At 44.7% G+C, this 20,594-nt stretch overlaps 1 protein-coding gene and 1 long non-coding RNA gene across 13 annotated transcripts in view; one reads left to right on the top strand and one right to left on the bottom strand.

The window, feature by feature from the left end:
• The window catches only part of CTNNA3 (catenin alpha 3), a 564,841-nt gene that overhangs the window by 279,051 nt on the left and 265,196 nt on the right, over window positions 1-20,594 (top strand). The gene's annotated exons all lie outside the window — the stretch shown is intronic.
• LOC309371286 lies at window positions 99-10,766 on the bottom strand. Its single transcript, XR_014169014.1, has 3 exons — window positions 10,639-10,766; window positions 8,335-8,403; window positions 99-804 (listed from the first exon to the last, which is right to left on the bottom strand). It is a non-coding gene; the product is annotated as an uncharacterized lncRNA (long non-coding RNA).

Consider the following 20,594-nt stretch of genomic DNA (forward strand, 5'->3'; position numbering starts at 1 on the left):
TATTTTACTTTTCTTTCTTTTTTTAACCCTGGGTACAGAGGTGCCAGCTAGTGATGATTGTGATTGGTTGTACTGTCCAGATATGATTGGAGGCAGAGGAGAGAATGAGCAATAGTTTAGGGAAGGTTTGAGGTTCAGAAAGATGATTGGGTGTGCAATGCATTCCCTTCCCCCCTCTCAATGAAGTTTGTATAGGATTGCAGCATAAATCATATAATTAGGATGGATGAAAGGGAGCATAGATTTGTATATTATTGATATCAGAGGGTGAAAGGTGTTGATTGCAGAGGAACTGGAGGTAGTACAAGCCTCCTTATATTAGAGGTTTCCAGATGTTGCTCCTAGGGAAAGACATGTTAGTAGTAACTGTTGGGATTGTATGCCAGAAAGAAAATGAGTAGTGAAAGGAGAACAGCAGCTGCTGTTAGCTGATAGCATTTTTTTAAAATGTTGTGCCATTTTATATTTTTCAGTAAGTGGAGAAATGATAGGAAATGTCTATAGAAATACGTCATTGTGAAATATACTATATTAAAAAGATGTGTGTGCTCTCCCTTCTGATTTTCTTCCGTCTTTTCATCCATCCTGCATAAATATGGACGCTCTCCTCTGGTGTATTTCATTGAGTTGTTTTATAGAAGTGGCTTGTGGAATACTCTTGACTTCAGCTTTGAATAATATGCAGAATGGTTCAGGAAAACATTTCATTTTTACTAATTGGAATGAATTCAGTCAGGGGTTCAGGGAGGGAAATGTACCATGGATCTTTTTCTCTTGAGGCGATATCACCATAAATGGCTGCATCTAGAAGCAATTCACAAATTATGAATTGTGAGAGCAGATTAATGCTACACTGTGCTGTCGATTATTGACAAGTAAATAGTTCCTTGCCTGGAAACCCCCTGATGCCAAATAGGGCCATCCGAATGCTTCCAAAAGGGAGCTGTTAAACTGGAAACACCTTGATTCAGAATCAGTGCAATTGTGTGTGAAAATTGAAATGATGCAATCGTTTCCATGTATCATATGAGCATGGAAACAAACTACAGATAACGAGCATGGCACTGAGCAGCTTAAAATTATTCAAGGAGTTGCTGTTGGCATGTTAAAATAGGAAATATTGCCTTGCAGAATTAAAGTACGGCTGTGTTGAAGTGTGAGCATGATACTTAAAAAGAGATTTGTTTGTTTATTAAAAATACAATGAAGTTATATAACTTGAAGTTCAACCATTGATTGATAATACTATGTTAGGAAAATGCAAAGAGAAATTTATAGTTATTGTAAATTTAAGAGAAAGGATATTTCAAGTTAATTTACTAGTTTAAAAAAATACCCTTTTGTGAAATTATTTTATTTTTGTAGAAGCCTTGGACTAGACATAAATCCCCAGTGGCTGGTTATAAAAGTTGAAAATAAAACTGATGATGGGTTTTACCTGCATGCAGAATGTAATAGCTTGCACTGGGGTTATTTAATGTGTAAATACATTCTGTTCAATGCCATTTGGATTGCCTGTAATTTGGGGCTAATATAGTTTTACATATATACTAATGAACTGCATTGCCATCTTGCTGTGAGAGGTCTTCTGTCTGTTAAGGATTTAAAACTGTCTGGGTTTTTAAAAAATCTATTTTGCAGTGCATCCTGGCTTCCCTGGAAGAATATTACACCTGAGAGATATTGGGATAATTTGTTTTGGTTAATAAATTATTTGGATAGTTATGGAATTTTGACTATACTTGATTGTCTTTGCTTGTCGCCCCTGAAACATGTTTATTTATGTATAAACTGTTCTTCCTTTTCAGAAGTTTGGAGCTATTTAAGTAGTTAAAATAAACTACAGTTTAAAGTAACATATGGTTTAATGTAATGTGTGAACTACGCCACTGAAAACTGAGCATTTGACTAACCTCATTCTGGACATTGGTATTAAAATCTTTGTGACATACAGCTTGGGACAGTGGATTGTCACATCTTCCTTATTTTAGCAAGCCCTTTATAACATAATTATTAAGTTCAATAATATTTTGTGGGCAATATTCCATGTTCTTAATTTCAGATTTGGATGCGTCTTGCAACACCAGATTTTATGTTTGTATTTGTAAATTTGAAAATTTGCCACTTTTTTATTTTTAAAATGCCACCATTTTCCATTTTTCAATCTTTGGTTTTCTAGTAATTTCACATATTTAGAGGAGAATAATAATAATAATAATAATAATAATAATAATAATAATAATAATAATGATGATGCAGGCTCTCCATTATGAAACACAGGTTGTGTTACTTTTGTTTTGCCACTGCTGCTATACAGTGGTACCTCAGGTTACATACGCTTCAGGTTACAGACTCCGCTAACCGAGAAATAGTGCTTCAGGTTAAGAACTTTGCTTCAGGATGAGAACAGAAATTGTGCTCCTGCGGTGCGGCGGCAGCAGGAGGCCCCATTAGCTAAAGTGGTGCTTCAGGTTAAGAACAGTTTCAGGTTAAGTACGAACATCCGGAACAAATTAAGTACTTAACCTGATGTACCACTGTATTCAACACAAGATTATTGTTGATCATTGAGGTTCATATTTAAATATCTGCTTAAAGCTTCAGTCCTAATTACATAAGTCGGACTTCCTTCTGAACTAACGTGCATAGAATTTACGCTATCTATCTGTGGTCTGATATACTAGCCCTCCCCAACTTGGTGTCCCCCAAATGTTTTGGAAAACAGCTCCCATTATCTATGACCACTGGGCATGCTGACCACTGTGTTTTAGGCAAATGCAACAGAATATTTGCAGGTCTATTATGTATTTATTTTGCTATGCCCATTGTCAGGGAACTGCCATCTAAAGCGCCGGGGGCGCAAAGGCTCACTGAGGTTGAGAGAGGAGTAGCAGCGGAAGAGGGAACCAGTAGAGGGCGAGCAAGAACTCCAAGGGAAAGTGAGTCGGAGGGATGGCTCAGAGACGCTTCCAGCGAAAACAGTGGGGAGGTCTCAGGACCTCCTATAGGGACACCCACACCTCGCCGGAAACTGTCACGCGGAGAGGCCAGACGACGTGTTTCCGTTAAAGAGCTTTTATGTTGGAAACGATTCCGAAAGCAGCCACTTTCGGATTCTACTAGTGATTGACGCAGCCATGCTGGAGGGGCTCCGTCACAGGCAGAGGTTTGAAAACCTGATCAAACTCTGAGGGACTTGCATTTTACGCACAAGCAGCTCATCGTCCCATCACAGCAATCCGAAAGTCACCGAAAGCCAGCTTGTGCAGGGAGAAGCATCATGAGCAACCCAGCCGGAACCGGAGGAGCAGGAGCAGCTGGAGGGGGTCCAAGCCTGGAAGAAAGGTACAGGGCGTTGGAGATCCAGTTGGCGCTGCAAACGGCGAGGCTTGAGGAGAGGAGGGCTCAGGATGCAGAAAAGGGAAAGGAGAAAACCACCCCGCTCGCCAGAAAGGTGCCAGGATTGGTGCAGAAATTCGGGGGGGATCCCAGGAACTATCATGCCTTTAGAACAGAGATGCAATACGCTCTAAACTTGCAGTTTGATGACTTCCCCGACGAGGAATCGCGAGTGGCTTTTGTGATTGGCCATCTCGAATCCGGGGCGAAGGATTGGGTTAGACCCCTGATGGCAGCGAATAATGAGATCCTAAAGGACACGAGGAAGTTTTTTCGTGCCATGGACCTGATGTTTTCCAGCGATATTGAGCAGGGGGTGGTGCGAAGGCAGTTAATGGCTTGCCAGCAAGGAAGCAGATCTGTCCGTGAGTACTGGACTGAGTTTACTATGCTGATTCATAAATTGGGGTGGGACCTATCGGCGGAGCCCATCCAAATGCTTTTCGAAGAGGGGCTTTCTTCAACCGTCAAAGATGAGCTTTCCCGGGGGCCCAGGGCGGAGTCTATGGATCAGTTAACCAAATCTGCGCTGTGCATAGGAGCGCGCCAGGAGGCGAGGGCTTTGGAAAAGCGGGAAGGGAAAGGAGACCGTTGGAGGGAGTTCCGCATTCCAGACATTCCAGAGCCACCTTTCCCGCCGGCAGAGCCGATGGAAGTTGGAACAGCGCGGGCGCGCGCAGTTTCAAATCCCAGTGACGGGCGGAAGAAGGAGGGAAGGAGCGCCAAGAGATGTTATCTCTGCCAACAGCCAGGGCACTTTGCCAGAGTCTGCCCACAAAGAAAGGAATGGCAAGGGATGGCAGGAGCTGTTGGGGGAAAGGAAGAGGAAGGCAAGGAGCAAGTAAAAGCCAACGCCTGGCTGCCACCGTCGGGGCACAGCAGCCAGGCCAAAGAGCAGTGAAAGTGCCCATGCCGGAACCTCCCAGACCCGCTTTAGTGATAGAGGTGTTACTAGAACTGCCAAACGGACACCCACTAAAGATCAAGGCGCTTTTGGATTCAGGCAGCTCCTGTAATTTCATGAGTAAGGAGTTTGCAGCTGAGCACCAGATACAGACCATCCCTTTAAGTAACCCCTTGCAGGTGACTACGATTGACGGCAGAGAGCTGTTGGGGGGAGAAGTTAGCCAACAGACTGTCCCGATGATAATGAGGGTGGCAAGGCACACCGAACAGATAGCGTTTAATGTGGCCATCCTGGGAGGAGCGCCCATCATTTTGGGGATGAGCTGGCTGGCGCTACACGATCCGCTAGTGGGCTGGCATCAGAGGGTGGTCTCCTTTGGGTCAGCGCATTGCCTAGAACACTGCAAGGAGGGGAAGGTTTCGGGAGGAGACAGAGTCACCCTAGCCGGGATGGAAGTAATGGACAAAGGGAAGGTGCCCCCGCAATACGCAGATCTGAGCAACGTATTCAGCGAAAGGGAAGCAGACAAACTGCCACCGCATAGACCCTTTGACTGTCAAATCAACCTACTCCCTGGGGCCCAACTCCCAGTAGGCAAGCTGTACGCCATGTCAGACAGGGAGATGCAGGAGCTGAGGGAGTTCATTGACAAAAACCTGAAGCGAGGTTTCATCAGAGAGTCCCGAGCGGTGGGGGGCAGCCCAGTGTTTTTTGTGGACAAAAAGAACACAGACAAACCGAGACTGGTGTGTGACTTTAGGGCCCTCAATGCAGTGTCGGAGCCCCTGGCTTTCCCTATGCCCCGAATTGATGACATTTTGACCAGAGTAAGGAAGGGAAAGATTTTTACAAAGCTGGACCTGCGGGGGGCGTACAATCTGATACGCATAAGGAAGGGAGATGAATGGAAGACCACCATGTTTACCCCTTTGGGAGCCTTTGAATACCTCGTTATGCCCTTCGGTCTACAAGGGGGCTCCGCGTGTTTTCAAGCTTTTATAAACCACGTTCTGGGACCTTTGCTCTACAAGAATTGTGTGGCCTTTTTAGACGACGTGTTGGTGTATTCGGAAGATGAGGAACAGCATGTGAGGGACGTTCGAGAAGTGTTGGGCAGGCTGCAAGCCAACCAGCTGTGGGTGAAACTGGAGAAGTGCCAGTTTCATACCAAGGAGGTGGAATTCCTGGGGTACCGCTTGTCAGACAAGGGATTGGCCATGGATCCAGGCAAGGTCCAAGCGGTACTGGAATGGAAGACACCGAAGACCAAGAAGGACGTGCAAAGATTCTTGGGGTTTGGGAACTTTTATCGGAAGTTCATCAAGAACTTTGCCCACTTGACGGCGCCCATCACCGACTGCCTCAGCAGCAAGAAGAAATTTGTTTGGACGGTAGAGGCGGATCGAGCCTTTGAAGAACTGAAAAGGGCTTTCGCCTCGGAAGAACAACTTCTGCATGTGGATTTACGAAAACCCATGAGAGTGGAAACCGATGCATCCGACCGGGCGGTAGGGGCGGTCCTTCTTCAACCGGGGAGGAGTGCGTCGGAGTGGAGACCGTGTGCCTTCTTCTCGCGGAAGCTGAATAAATCCGAGAGGAATTACACGGTGTATGACAGGGAACTACTTGCCATTCACGAAGCATTCCGGAGGTGGAGACATTTATTAATTGGGGCACAACACAAGGTGCAAGTGTGCACCGACCGCAAGAATTTAGAGTATTGGAGAACAGCTCGAGTGCTCAACCAACGACAAGTGAGATGGGCACAGGAATTCTCCAAATTCAACTTTGAAATTTGTTATGTGCCAGGCCCAGAAAACGTCAGGGCGGACACGCTCTCACGCAAACCAGAGTATTGGGAAGGGGAGGGGGTGATCGAAGAGAGACATGTCATCCCTGAGGACCGCTGGGTGTGTGGGGCGGCGCTGGTGGGGCAACGAGAACTGGTAGAGGAAACGGAAAATGATGAATATGCCCAGGATAAGCTCAGAGGTCTCAGGGGGGAGGGCGAGAGCCCCGGAGGTTTTGAGGAAAGAAATGGGGCATTGTATTACAAAGGGGCACTGTATATACCCGAAGGTGAATTGAGGGGGAGAGTACTCAAGCAGTTGCATGATAGCCCCACGGCGGGACATTTTGGACAACACAAGACCATGTGGTTGGTTACCAGGGAATTTTGGTGGCCCAAGGTGAGGGAAGATGTAAGGGAGTATGTAAGAGGGTGTGACCAATGTCAGCGAGCCAAAGGGGAAAGAAGGGCGCCGGCAGGGTTATTAGAACCATTACCCACACCAGAACGGCCTTGGGAAGCGATATCAATAGATTTTATGACGGATCTGCCAAAGTCCAAGGGGAAAACAGCCATCATGGTAGTAGTAGACCTGTTAACTAAGATGTGCCACTTTGTAGCATGCTCACATGCAGTCACAGCGGAAGAAACAGCGAAGTTGTTTGTAGAACACATCTTTAGGTTGCACGGGGCTCCCTTGAGGGTGATCTCAGATCGCGGCAAACAATTTACTTCCAGGTTCTGGAGGAAGCTCATGAGCTTGCTGCACGTGGAAGTCAATTTTTCAACTGCCCGGCACCCTGAAACCAACGGGCAGGCGGAAAGAGCAAATGGCATTCTTCAACAATATCTGAGGTGTTATGTCAATGACAGAGAGAACGATTGGGTCGAAAAGTTGGCGTTGGCAGAATTTGCCTACAATAATGCGGAGAATGTGTCCACAGGGATGAGTCCCTTTTTGGCTAATTACGGGTGTCACCCCAGGGCATTTCCAGGGGAAGGAGGGGAGAGATGGAGCGTCCCAGCGGCTGAACATTTTGTAGAAGAGATGGAAGCGATCCATCATCAGCTCCAGCTCAACTTAGAAAGGGCTAAGGCACAATATAAGAAGCAGGCAGACAAGAACAGAAGGGAAGGTGAAACCATAAGGGTGGGGGATCAAGTGTGGTTGTCAACCCAAGGGTTGCCGTTCAAAGGGGGTTGTAAGAAATTGAGGCCCAGAAGATTGGGACCCTTTGAGGTCATTCAGCAGGTCAACCCGGTAGCTTTCAAACTCCGATTACCCAACCACATGAAATTGCACCCAGTGTTCCACAGGTCGTTACTGTCACCATACAGGGGGGGACGTGAAGGGGAGTACGTCAGGGGACCAGCCTTGGAAGAGAGGGAACGCCGCAACCATGTAGCGGAAATCCTCGATTCCAGGTGGAAGGGAAATCAGGTGGAGTATTTGGTGGCGTGGGAAGGGGAACCGGAGTCAGAAAACACCTGGGTGAATGCAGAGGAAGTCAATGACGAGGTTTTAACAGAAACGTTCCACCAAAGGTTCCCGAGGAAACCTCAGCCGATAGCAAGGTTTAGGAGGGAGTATTTCGGCACCACCGATGAGGAAGAGGAAATGGAAGGGTTCGCGGAGTCGGAGTTGGAAGAGGGAGTGGACTCCGATGACGAAGATTACCGAGAGAGTAGGAACAGCAACAAGTGGAGGGAAGTGTTCGCGACGTCGGAAGACGAAGGAGGTTCTTTCAGGGGTTTTACCTCCTCACCGCCAGTAGGGGAGGAGACGGGAGGGGGTGAAGGGGGCCCTGGAGGGGAGGTGGATGTCAGGGAACTGCCATCTAAAGCGCCGGGGGCGCAAAGGCTCACTGAGGTTGAGAGAGGAGTAGCAGCGGAAGAGGGAACCAGTAGAGGGCGAGCAAGAACTCCAAGGGAAAGTGAGTCGGAGGGATGGCTCAGAGACGCTTCCAGCGAAAACAGTGGGGAGGTCTCAGGACCTCCTATAGGGACACCCACACCTCGCCGGAAACTGTCACGCCGAGAGGCCAGACGACGTGTTTCCGTTAAAGAGCTTTTATGTTGGAAACGATTCCGAAAGCAGCCACTTTCGGATTCTACTAGTGATTGACGCAGCCATGCTGGAGGGGCTCCGTCACAGGCAGAGGTTTGAAAACCTGATCAAACTCTGAGGGACTTGCATTTTACGCACAAGCAGCTCATCGTCCCATCACACCCATCTTACTTGCATTTCCAGTCAGTGTCAAAGTTACAGAAAACACATATCGTTACACTGGTGTTCTGAGAAGGAACACTGTAAAGTACAAAAAAAAAAAGATTTTCAATACTTGTGGCAGAGAAAAATGTGACCAACAAACCAATTTTAGAGTTTAGCTACACTTGGTAAATTTGGAAGCCTTGTAAATCTAGAGTAAGTGGGGATAGCATTGGGCTCACTAATTTGCAAACAAGACTAGAGTGGCTCCAGGGATTTCTTTGAATGGGACTAAAATAAGTGGCTTTCCTAGTCATTAAGTTTACAAGCCTTTGCAAATCAATAGACCAGTTTGTTACGAAACAAATGACTGTCTTTAAAAAGCAAAAAGCGGGGATTTCACCACAGTGATCCAGGCAGTAACTAAGGTAACTAGGAAGTATTAAATCAGCATATTTAATTTCAGACTTTAAGGTTAGAGACATTGGGCTCTGGTAATAAGCCAAATCAGAGGAAAAATAATAGAATCACAGTGGATAGACTCTAGAAATATTTCTTCTCCAGTTCCATGCCATATTTGTTTCCTCGCACTTAAGCCTGTCTTATCTATACCCACAAGGAGAGAATAGCACTTAACAGGTTACCCCATGCAAACTATGTTGGCTAGATTATGGAAAGGAATAAATATTAGTAATAGGAAATGGGTAAGTGTGTAACTGTTGATCAGCTGGACTTTTGATACAGTTTAACTGGTGGAAATTCCATATAAAGCTAGTTGGACAAATGTGGGAATGTTTTATGAGTTATCCAGGAACCCAAAATGATCACGCAAGGGATTTAAAAATCAATTACCTTCCACAACTCTAGCATTCAAATAAGCCATTTTTCATCAAGTCAAACCTTAATATATACTAGAAAAGTCATTAGTACACCATTGTTCATTCTTCAAGATCACTTCTATCATATGCCCAGATGTATTTGGAGCATATGCTCCAATATTGATTGCAAATTCAATTTAAGGCAAATCTCTTCCGTCAAGGTTTCAGTTGACAATATCGTTCTCAGTATTTTCTGTCCCTGCTTTTATGCTGTTGCTGATGTTAGTAATATATTGTTTTTCAAATTATTTTGGGCTTTTGGGTTGCAGTGTAAACCAATGAAAGCATCAGAAAAGCAGCATATAAGCATTTTATTAAAGTACCACTCAGTATACAGTTACCTCTGAGAAACACCTTGGACAGTCTGAACACACTTCCAGGTTTCCTTAGCTTATCGACTATAATGAGAGGCAAAAAGTCCCCTTGGTATTGTAACTGTGGCATGTTGAATATCTCTTTAATGAGCCTGTAATGGAACATTTCATTTCCCCCTCTGATACTTGCCTGGTGTGATTTAGTCCCACTGGGCATGGCTCAACTTCATTTTATTTTTGGGTCAGGCATGTTGGGACCGAGTAGAAGGCTTTGCTTAGCTGCCATATAGATTTCTATGTATTATTCTGAAAAAAAAGAAAGTTGCCTTTGAACCTGCCTGTCTCTGCTGAGTGTTCACATGAGAGTAGAATCTTTCACAACATGGACTCCTGAGTGAATAGTGCACCCCTGGTACCAGGGTGAGCAGATGCAGATCAAGACAGGGCTCCTTCATCTTTAATAAGTTGTCTTCCCATGTTATGCTGAACACAGGTACAAACTGTCTCCATCCATGTTTGTGTGAAAGAGTGCACACTTGTGGATTAATCTAGCTCAGCTACAGTGTACACAGGTACAAAACTCTACACTCATTGAACATTAGATATGTACAACTCAACTATTGTGTACATATACACTGCATGCTTGTTGAATGTAATGTGTGAATGCCCCTGGAGTTGTATAGAAGAGGGAATTTCAGAAGGTGCAGCTTGCATAATGAGCTATACTTGATGGAATTCTATCTTTTCAAACCAACTGCTAAAGGTGTAGCAACCCTGTCCTCTTTTTCATCTGGTCACCTTACCTGGATCTTGGAGGCAAATAATAAATATATGGTATCAGAAGGCCTGTCTTCTATTTTGGTCTCCAGCACACCAAACAGAACTGATGCCTAAGATAAAGCCAATTTGGATCAAATTTATAGGCTACAGGCATACCCGCCGACATTTCTCCAATGAAAATAGGGACATCCGATTCCATAATGATAATTTTACTGTTTTTACACCACCCATCTTACTGGGTTGCCCCAGCCACTTTGGGCAGCTTCCAACATATATAAAAACATAATAAACTATTAAACATTTTAAAAAATCCCCATGCAGGATTGCCTTCAGATGGCTCGGGGGGTTAGATAACACCATACCCTCCAACATTTCTCCCATGAAAATAGGGGCATCCTAAGGAAAATTGGGACATTCTGGGATCAAATCAGAAACTGGGACGGCTTTTTTAAATCAGGGATGTCTCTGGAAAATAGGGATACTTGGAGGGTCTGCGAAGGTGATAGCTTGGTAACCTCCACCATTCTCTAGCAACAGTCCAGTGATGTAATAATGATTCATAATGGCTAAAGACATTGTTGTCTACTACTGTCCCCAGCCAGTCGATGTGCCATTGTTTTCATATCCTGAAAACAAAGGAAGATGTGGTCTCTTACCTCAATATAAGTTGGGGAGAAGTGCTATGGAGATCTTTAAATGCTCACAGGATAGGCAAGCACCATACAGAGACTCTAAATTATGGCGACCATGTTGCTGATGGTGAGAGATGTGCGAATATATCGATCTGGCCCTTGATCGATAGAGCCGCGACTTCAGACAGCTATACGATCCCAATCAATCACTTACAGCGGTCCGGCACGCTTCCTCCCAAGCTGCGCAATAACTCCTGCTGTCTCTTCTCAGTCACGGCTTTTAGCAGAGTAGAACACAGCGTGTAAAGCAGTCTCACTCCTTGTAAGCACACATAGACAGGTGTGTCTATTTACAGCTCTTTATTACAACATTTCAGCATCAAAGTCCGTCACTGCTGGCAGCCATTGCTGCAAACATGTCTCCCTCTCAGATACACAGAGGGAACATCCTTCTCCCCTCAGAGTCACAGGGGGACTGAACAACAGGGAATAGTCCCGCCCAGCTTCTAAAGCTTCTGTCTCCGCCCAGCTGTAAGCTGACGTCAGCAGGTGACACACACCAGGGAATTTAACCAGATAAATTCTGAACTATAACACCCCCCCTTGTGTCCCTGCGTGATACCTGTGCAACATCTTCAGTAACACCTTGTGAGATCAATCCCTTCCCCAATGCCTTGCGCCTTCCCTTGGCAAACCTGTTTGGCATTTGTGGAACCACCTCACAACTCTCAGAATCACACTGTGCGAAACTTACCCACGCACCTGTGGCCTGGTACCTCTCTGGTGGGATACCTTTAGTTGTGCGACTGGACCTCCTAGGCACAAACTCAGGTGTTCCCTCTGACTCACTTTGATCAGCAAGTGTGTCCTCTGCATCACGGGATTCTCCTTCTGACTTAAAGCGTCTTCGAATCCTCTCCATCACACTCACAGGAGAACTAGGCTCACTCTTGGGCAGTCTCTTAACAGCTTGTGGAGATGCCCTATCCTGCTCCTGACCCTGGTCAGTGACCTGGTCGTCATCAGCAGCCTCAGCCTCTTCTTCCTCTGCCTCATCAGAACTGTCTTCTGGATCAGAGAGACATTCTGAGAGAACATCACGCCTGACAGGAGTCTTTGACTTTACCTCCTCCTCTAAGAACTCAGCGTGTTTACTGATCAGCACCTTACTCTGATCACCTGACGGGTAAGCAAATCGCCATGCACGGGCTTCTGGCTCATACCCACAGAATATCATTTTCTGGACTTTGGCTCCATCTGGCCCTTGCAAAGCCTTAGGCACAGAGACAAGCGCAGGAGTCCCAAACGTCCGCAGAAAGTGAACCTGGGGTTTTCGGCCATTTAACAAAGAGAACGGTGTGTCACCTACCAGTGAGTTGTAGACACGATTCCAGGTGAATGACACAGCCCTCGTAGCCTCCAGCCAAAACTTAGGAGGTAGCCTGGCTTCTTTCAGCATCACCTGTGCAGCCTTAACCAGAGCTCCACTTCTCAGCTCTGCCACCCCCCCTTGCTGGGGTGAAATAACTGTGTGACGTATCCCTTTCTGTTGAAAGAACTTCTGCAAAGCAGAACCAGTGTACTTAGCATTTCTGTCACTGATGATCGCTTGAACCCTGGTGGAAAACCTTAGTTCCACCCCCTCAATCCAGCTCTTGATCAGCTGTGCTGCATCCTCCCTGGATTTGAGACCGTGAGCCCAGGAATTCTGCGAGAAATCATCCAGAAAAGTTAGCAGAAACCTGGCCCCCCCTAGACTTGGTTCCTTAACAGGACCGGACAAATCTATGTGAACAAGCTCAAAAGGTTTGGTGGCTACACGTTCCACCTTTGGGTAACTGCACCCTCTCACCTTTGCTTGCTTGCAAGTGGCACAATTAATGGCACTTTGACAATTTCTAATCTTACAACCTGTAACAACCTCAGGTAGCGCCTGCAAATCCTCTAAAGGATTGTGAATCGTTCTCTGATGCCATACGCATGCACACGTAACATTATGAGCGGGAATTGTAGCACGCTGGTTGGGAACTGTAGCACGCAACGCTTGTGCTTTCTCAACCTTCCCCTCACCTCCAAGAGACGTTTTAAGAATGAAAAGATCATTCTGTCCCTTCCGCACTTTGGCCAGTAACCTCCCTCCTCTGGAGATTGTGCAGACATCATTTTCAAAACAAACTTTGAACCCCTTACTTAACAAATAAGGCACAGATAACAAACAGTGATGAATCTCTGGAACAATACAAAAATCCACCGCCTCCTGCAAAACAGAAAGATAGGCATTAGCGAACTTAGTAACTCTAGTTTTCTGTCCATTCGCGAACTTAATAGTCTGTCCCTTCGGAACTGCCGTGCAATTCCACATCTCGACTGCAGGGGTCTCTGGAACCATGTTGCGGTTAGCTGCAGAGTCTATTACAAAGGCCATCTCGGGATTTTCCACTCGGCCGTCTTCGAACACTGCCATACTCGCAGAAACCTGATAAGACTCTTCTCCCTGCTGTTTACCACGACCACCTGGCTCAGCTCCACGCCTGCCTGTCTTCCCAGGCCTGTTGCCATGGAAACCCGCCTGGTTCCCATGGGAAAAGTCTTTGCAAACATCCTGCCTCGGCTCTCTGCTCCGGTGGGGGCAACTGCCACGCCGACGTTGAACTCCAGTGGAAAAACACTGCCCGGGGCTCCTGCCAGCTGGCCTGGCCTTCCTCCTTCTGGAACGGCGCCTCCCACCAGCCTGGCCCCCCCTGAAGCTGCTCTCCGCTTCAGCACAAAGCGAAAGCTCTTTAAACTTGCCTTTGGAACTCTTCGCCCCCCCGATCTGCTCACTAGCGCTCCTAGAGGCCAATCCATCGGGAACAGGGCCTGCCAGTCCAGCCTCTCCAGGACTCAGTCCATCACACAGACGTGTAGAAGCACTACAACAGCTCCCCAACACTGTCCCAGCCCCCATTGGGCTTTCTGGGCATCCTTCAGCCTCTCCAGGGCTTCCTCCAGGGCTCTGGCCTTTCGCTGACGCCTCACACAAGCCCTTCAGCAAATTCCAGGCAGCCCACGCTGTCGTTATGCCCTCCAAATGAGGTCTCAGCGATGCATGAACGCATGCTTTGAGCATATTCAGCTCTTGTTGCAGTCTCTGGCTATCTTCAGCCAACACAGCCCCACAGCCTGCTTCAGCTGCTGGCCAGCCAAGGGGTATTTCTTTTGGCTCCCACTGGTTTGCTTCCCAGAGCCCTTCAACCAAGAACAACCCCCTTATTTTTCTGGACCACGTTGCCCAACTCTTTAGAGTTAGAGGCTCCACCGGTATATCCTGGCTTTCAGCCATCTTCTCCCGTTCTCCCGTTCTCCCAAGGGGCCCCTCAAGCTGTACTTACTCCGTACTCAGTGCTCAGTACCAGCTCCTGCGGCTCTCCCTTGCTTGGAGTAACGATTCCAGCTGCTTTTAGCTCCAGCTGCTTCTCAGCTTCCAGCCAGCTCTCTGTATCAGAAGCTCTCATTGCCTCTCGGAAGCAGGCAATTAATCATTCTTGCTCTCCGGCACCCAGTCAGCTCCCGTTCCGCTCCTCAGCCGCAGACCGCTGACTTCAAAGACATTCCTGGAGCTCACACCGACTGCTTTACGAGCGTTGGCTGACCTCCCATAACCTGTGCGAATATATCGATCTGGCCCTTGATCGATAGAGCCGCGACTTCAGACAGCTATACGATCCCAATCAATCACTTACAGCGGTCCGGCACGCTTCCTCCCAAGCTGCGCAATAACTCCTGCTGTCTCTTCTCAGTCACGGCTTTTAGCAGAGTAGAACACAGCGTGTAAAGCAGTCTCACTCCTTGTAAGCACACATAGACAGGTGTGTCTATTTACAGCTCTTTATTACAACATTTCAGCATCAAAGTCCGTCACTGCTGGCAGCCATTGCTGCAAACATGTCTCCCTCTCAGATACACAGAGGGAACATCCTTCTCCCCTCAGAGTCACAGGGGGACTGAACAACAGGGAATAGTCCCGCCCAGCTTCTAAAGCTTCTGTCTCCGCCCAGCTGTAAGCTGACGTCAGCAGGTGACACACACCAGGGAATTTAACCAGATAAATTCTGAACTATAACAAGAGAGCGTTTAAACTTGGAGCAACAAGGAGGGAACTATGGAGGAAAACAGAAACTGAAAGCTCAGCAAGAATGATTTCTTGATAGTTTTGTGCAATTTCAACCTTGTTTTGGAAGCTTTTGGAACAACATCCTCTCATTTAGCATTCCTTTTGTCTTCCATGGTTTGGCAGTAACTCTAACAAATGTAGTGCTTTTTTTTAGTCACAGTATCTAACAATTAGTTAGCCGGTGGCAACATACACTTCCCATAGGATGTTGCTTCTCATTCCCAACTAGAGTAAGATGATGACTAAAGATGACAGATCTATTAATTATCCATGCATGTTTGGTTGTTTTCTTCAGCCTTAAGGATTCCACTTAATGCAGATCACATTGAAACTGCCGGAAGGATTGTGGTGTCCATGTATGACAGGAGTGAAGCTCTCCCTTCCAAAGGACACCTACGTAGTTTGTGTGCACCTCTTACAGGCAATCTGAAATAATTTGTAGAAGCAGGGATGTGTGAAAGTGCCTTAGTCCATTCTGACATCCATTCACACTTGTAATGTGGTATTTTCCATTCTGTTGCAATTGGTTTATTTTGCATAAGTCTTTCTTCCATTTTGTCATCTACCAGTGTGGTGTAGTGGTTAAGAGCGGTAGTCTTGTAATCTGGGGAACCGGGTTCGCGTCTCCGCTCCTCCACATGCAGCTGCTGGGTGACCTTGGGCCAGTCACATTTCTTTGAAGTCTCTCAGCCCCACTCACCTCACAGAGTGTTTGTTGTGGGGGAGGAAGGGAAAGGAGAATGTGAGCTGCTTTGAGACTCCTTAAAGGGAGTGAAAGGCGGGATACCAAATCCAAACTCTTCTTCTTCTGCTGCTTATGGGGACTTCCGACAGCTTTGCTCACAAGGGTCATAGGAACGTGCAAGCACACTCACCAGCACCAGCCCCTCCCAGTTAAGTAGACTGCTATTTGTGGGTTTAAATAAACACTCTCCTGTTCCTGTTTTCATCCTGATACACATCCAGCCTTGTGTTAAAGGCACTAGTAGTAAACAGTGGGGAAACTGGCATGGAGCTGAAGTAAGATAGATGCATCCTTCCTATTGTATAGTAAGTCAGATTTCAGTGACCTGAAGCAAGATTGTCCTTTTCTGAGAAAATTGGAAAAGCAGAAAATGGTTTAGGGAGCAGAGGAAGGTTATCTGATTAGAACACTTCTGAATGACAGCAGCTTTTGAGTGGAATATAAAATAATTATCTCATTTGTGGTCAGTTGAGATTGCATGTTGTTTATTCTCTCTAGGAGACTGGGTGACCTTTATTTTATGTATGTATTTCATTGTTGTAGTTTTTTACTTGATATTATTTACTTGTTTGTATTTTTTTTAAATGAAGTCCAGATCAACCCATCTTTTCATATTATTTATCACCAGTGTCACAAACACACTGCTCTGATGATATGTCTTTGCTCCTCCTTCCATCTAGTGTAGGATCTTTTTAGTTTTTCCTTACTTTGTCTTCACCTTCTAGTATCCAGAAGTTTCACAGCCCTCCCAGAAAAGTGTATTCTAAACTGTCCATATTGAGGGAGATCTTTTGGATTGGGATAATTTCAAAGATGTTATTCTAGAGGCACAGATAGTGAAGAACTGTACTACCTCAGGACTCCTTGCTTATATAAGCTCCCATTGTTTATCAAAAACATTCTCTTAGATACATGGAAAAGTATGTTGTTTTAACAGGAAATCTCTTCCATTCATTCTACAATGGGATAGTTCCATGAGAAGTCTGTGGCTTTTGATGGCTTTTCTTATTTAGATTTATCCCACCTAGAGCAGGGGTAGGTATTAAAGGCCAAATTTGACATGGTGGTATGTGTATGTTTTCTCTAAGTCTAGGACCTGATCACAGAACACAGGAGGCACTATCTTTCTGTGTGTCACACATGTGGAAGCATATCATTTAGACTTCACAAGTATTTTAAAGCATTATAAATGCACATATAAAACAATATAAATCTCTATATAACCACACTAACCAGTACTTGAAAGTTGTGTGTGTGTGAGTGTGTGTGTGTAAAATATATACATTACTTGTCATATATACAAATACATTACAAGTGCTGGTTACTGCAGTTGCATGCAAAGTACTATGGATATATTTTCTTAAATGTATTAATGTTACCATAATCATTTATTTAATGAATAAAAGATTTAGAGAGAAAACAAGGTAGGAAAGCAAGACAGTTGAGGTCGAAACCCAGAAGCAAGGGTCAGTTTTATCTTACTAGATCTTGTTAGACAATTGTCCCTTTATTCCTAGCATAGCCCAGATAGTTGTCTGTGTAAGTAATCTGGCTTTTTCTCTTGAACCTGTTCTGCTCTCAGCTTTTTAATGCCTTGTTTTTAACTTAGCGGCAGACTAAGTTACATTTATTTTGACTCTTGCCAGAGCCCTGTGCAGTGGCCTGAGAGTTATGCAGCAAGAGACCTCCATCCATGTTGTTAGGTGGATTAACATCTGAAAGAAACAGCCTCTTCCTTTAAGGGCAGGCTCACAGGCCATGCTATTGTATATAATACTTCAAAGTTTCATTCCTGGGACTGCTCTTGAAAATTACCCATAATTGTCAGCTGATGCAAAGCACTATTCCCGCCCCCCGCCCCCTAAGTCTTTGGGGAGGATGAACCAAAGGCAATAAGTTATTTGGCTGTTGAGCACTGGTTATCAGTTAGCTTCTGGGTGCAATGCAAGGTGCTGGTTTTAGACTATGAAGCTCTTTTCGGCAACATAAAACATTTTATTTAAACTGGTATGGGTGGACAGGGATAGGGTAGAGTTGCTAGCTTACTGTTATTACCTGTCCTGAGCTCATGGGGTAAAGCAGGCCATAATTACAGTTAATAACTAACAAAATCCTTCATGTGGACTTTCTGAGGAGTTGTACCAACAAAATATATTTAAGAGTTGATTCAATTTTACATGTATTTGATACGCCCTTTTTTCCAATTTTACCTCATCTAGTATCGGAATAGAAATAATTCCATTTGCCTCAGGCCCTCATTGATAGCTCACATTTTATACTATGGTCACAGAACATTACAATTCTGTTAAAAGGCTTCATTGTTATACAACCATTTAAGAGTTAAGTTTGTTCAACTCTATTAGGGTCCCAATATTAATTAGCCATATCTTCTCAGCGGCACTATGTTCGCTTTCTTGTTTTAAGAAAGTGGTCAGTTTTGCTGTAGTTATTAAATTCCCCCAAAGCATATTAATGTCTAAGTTAACAACTCTCAAGGGGTGAATTCATTTGTGCATTCCAACATTTTTCCTAATATACTACAGAAATGTATGCAATATGACTTGATTTTAAAACACCAACCATTTCACATTGCCATTGTTAATTTGAATATGTCAGATAAATCCTTTTAGATCTGGCAGGGACAAGGAACTAAAAAACACATCTTATTATATAGAGAGCTTATAGAAACACAGTATATGAGCCATATTTGTAAATATATGGCCATTGTTTATCAGGGATCTCAGTGTCTATAAAGTTTTCTATTTTTAGGGCTGTGTTGCCATGCAGATCTGCATGGCTCTGTTCTATGAGTTCCATAATGTTTTAGGGCTCAGGCTGCAATCATATCTGTACTGGGACTTTCTTCCATTTTAGGACTGTACAGTTCTCCATCTCTGTTAATTTATGTTTTGAACAATTGACTTGTCTTTTCTAATCTAGAAGTTGATAATGGCTACATGTAACAAGAGTGCTGCACCTAGTGATGCTGTGTTCCAGAGTGACAATGAGCTTGAGCCCTTCCTTCCTCTTTCTTTTAAGCACATGAGACAAGCCCAGTTGGATCCTACCAAAGGCCCATCTAGTCTATTATCCTGTTCTCTCTATGACCAACCAAATGCCCATGAGGAGCCTGCAAGGAGAACCTCAGTACAGTTGTACTCTCCCCCACTTGTGATTCCTAACAACTGGTATTGAAGGGCATTCTCCCTTCAACAGTGGAAGTAGCTAGTAGCCATTAATAGCCTTATCCTCTATGGCAGGCATAGCTAAACTTTGCCCTCCAGATGTTTTGGGACTACAGCTCCCATCATCCCTAGCTATCAGGACCAGTGGTCAGGGATGATGGGAATTGTAGTCCCAAAACATTTGGAGGGCCAAGCGACTATGGGTTTGTCTAAACCTCTTTTATAGCCATCTACATTTGTGGCTATCTCTACATCTTGTGATAGCAAGTTCATAGATTTAACTCTGTGCTATGTGAACATGTTTTTTGGCTCGTAGTTTAAGCATTATGAGATAGGGTGAAAACCCTCTCTGTATTCACTTCCTCCGCACAATGCTTAGTTTTATTTTCCCTTTCTCTTGTGTACTTGGCTGCAAGGATTCTTCCTGATTGCTTAAACCATAGTTTCTGGTGATATTTGAATTGGGAAATGGTAGCTTTCAGGACTCCCTACAAAGAGTGCAGATAAGGATCAGATTATCACAGGAAGCTGTGGTTTTAAAATCCACTAACTTTTCTTTGCAGCTAGATGGGGAAGGAGAGCAGGGAAGGGGAGGGGAGAGAGAATAAGGAAGTGGTCCAGCTTGCCACTTGTTCATGTGGCAGCAAACTGTGGTTTGTTGCAATGATGACCTTGATTCATCTGAACCAGGCCAATGAGTGCTTTAGTTCTAAGGTGCCTTTGTTTTACACTCCAAAGTGTTCCATTTCAACCAACTTAATTCAAGAGGACTGAACATTTCCTAAGAATAGGACATGAACTTACTAGGCACCCATAGTTATTAGTTGCTGTTAAACGTTTTAAACTTTGGCTTGCACCAACATGCTTGTTTTTTGTATATGTACTGGAATAAGAATAACTGTAGAGATCAGAAACCTGTACTGTGACATCGACATATTTAGGTTGACATTTTTTTAATGAGAATATAAAGTGTCAAAGATGTTGCTTAGGGCTATTTCAGCTACTAGTTAGTGAGCTGGATTAAGCAGTGGGTGCCCCATGAGAACAAGAACTTCCGCAGGTATGTTGCTATAGCATGCACTGGAAGAATAGAGAAAATAAAATTATATCCTGAATATACAGTTTTTTCAGATATAATCAAGAACCAATTTACACTTACTATTTTAGGCACACACCAAAGTTTTAAAAGTGTGCAGCTAAAATACGTAAAGTGTGAATGTGACAAACACATGTTTGCAAATATATATTTCACACATATACTTCTCAGGGTCATGTGATCGGCTGCAGCTCTCTCTTGATTTTATGTTCAGTAGCAAACCCTGGTTTGCCCCTGTGTAATTTGTGAAATGGTCCCCAAAGGACAGTTATTTGGAGATCAGCAAAGCTTTTTAGATCCTGCTTCTACAAAATGAATTGAGGTTGAACATTTCACTTAGGGGTTGTGTACTTTTTTCAAGATACTGTAAGTGTACATTTGGAGTGCCCATAGGCCTGTGACACTTGGTGAATACTTCAGGATATAACAGATATCTTTTACTTAATGCACTTTTTCAAGTGATTATCTGGAGGTGAAATTTATTTAACCCTGTTTTATTTTTCTTAC

Source organism: Podarcis melisellensis (genome assembly GCF_964234715.1).
Source record: "Podarcis melisellensis genome assembly, chromosome: 5".
Taxonomy (NCBI): Eukaryota; Metazoa; Chordata; class Lepidosauria; order Squamata; family Lacertidae; genus Podarcis; species Podarcis melisellensis.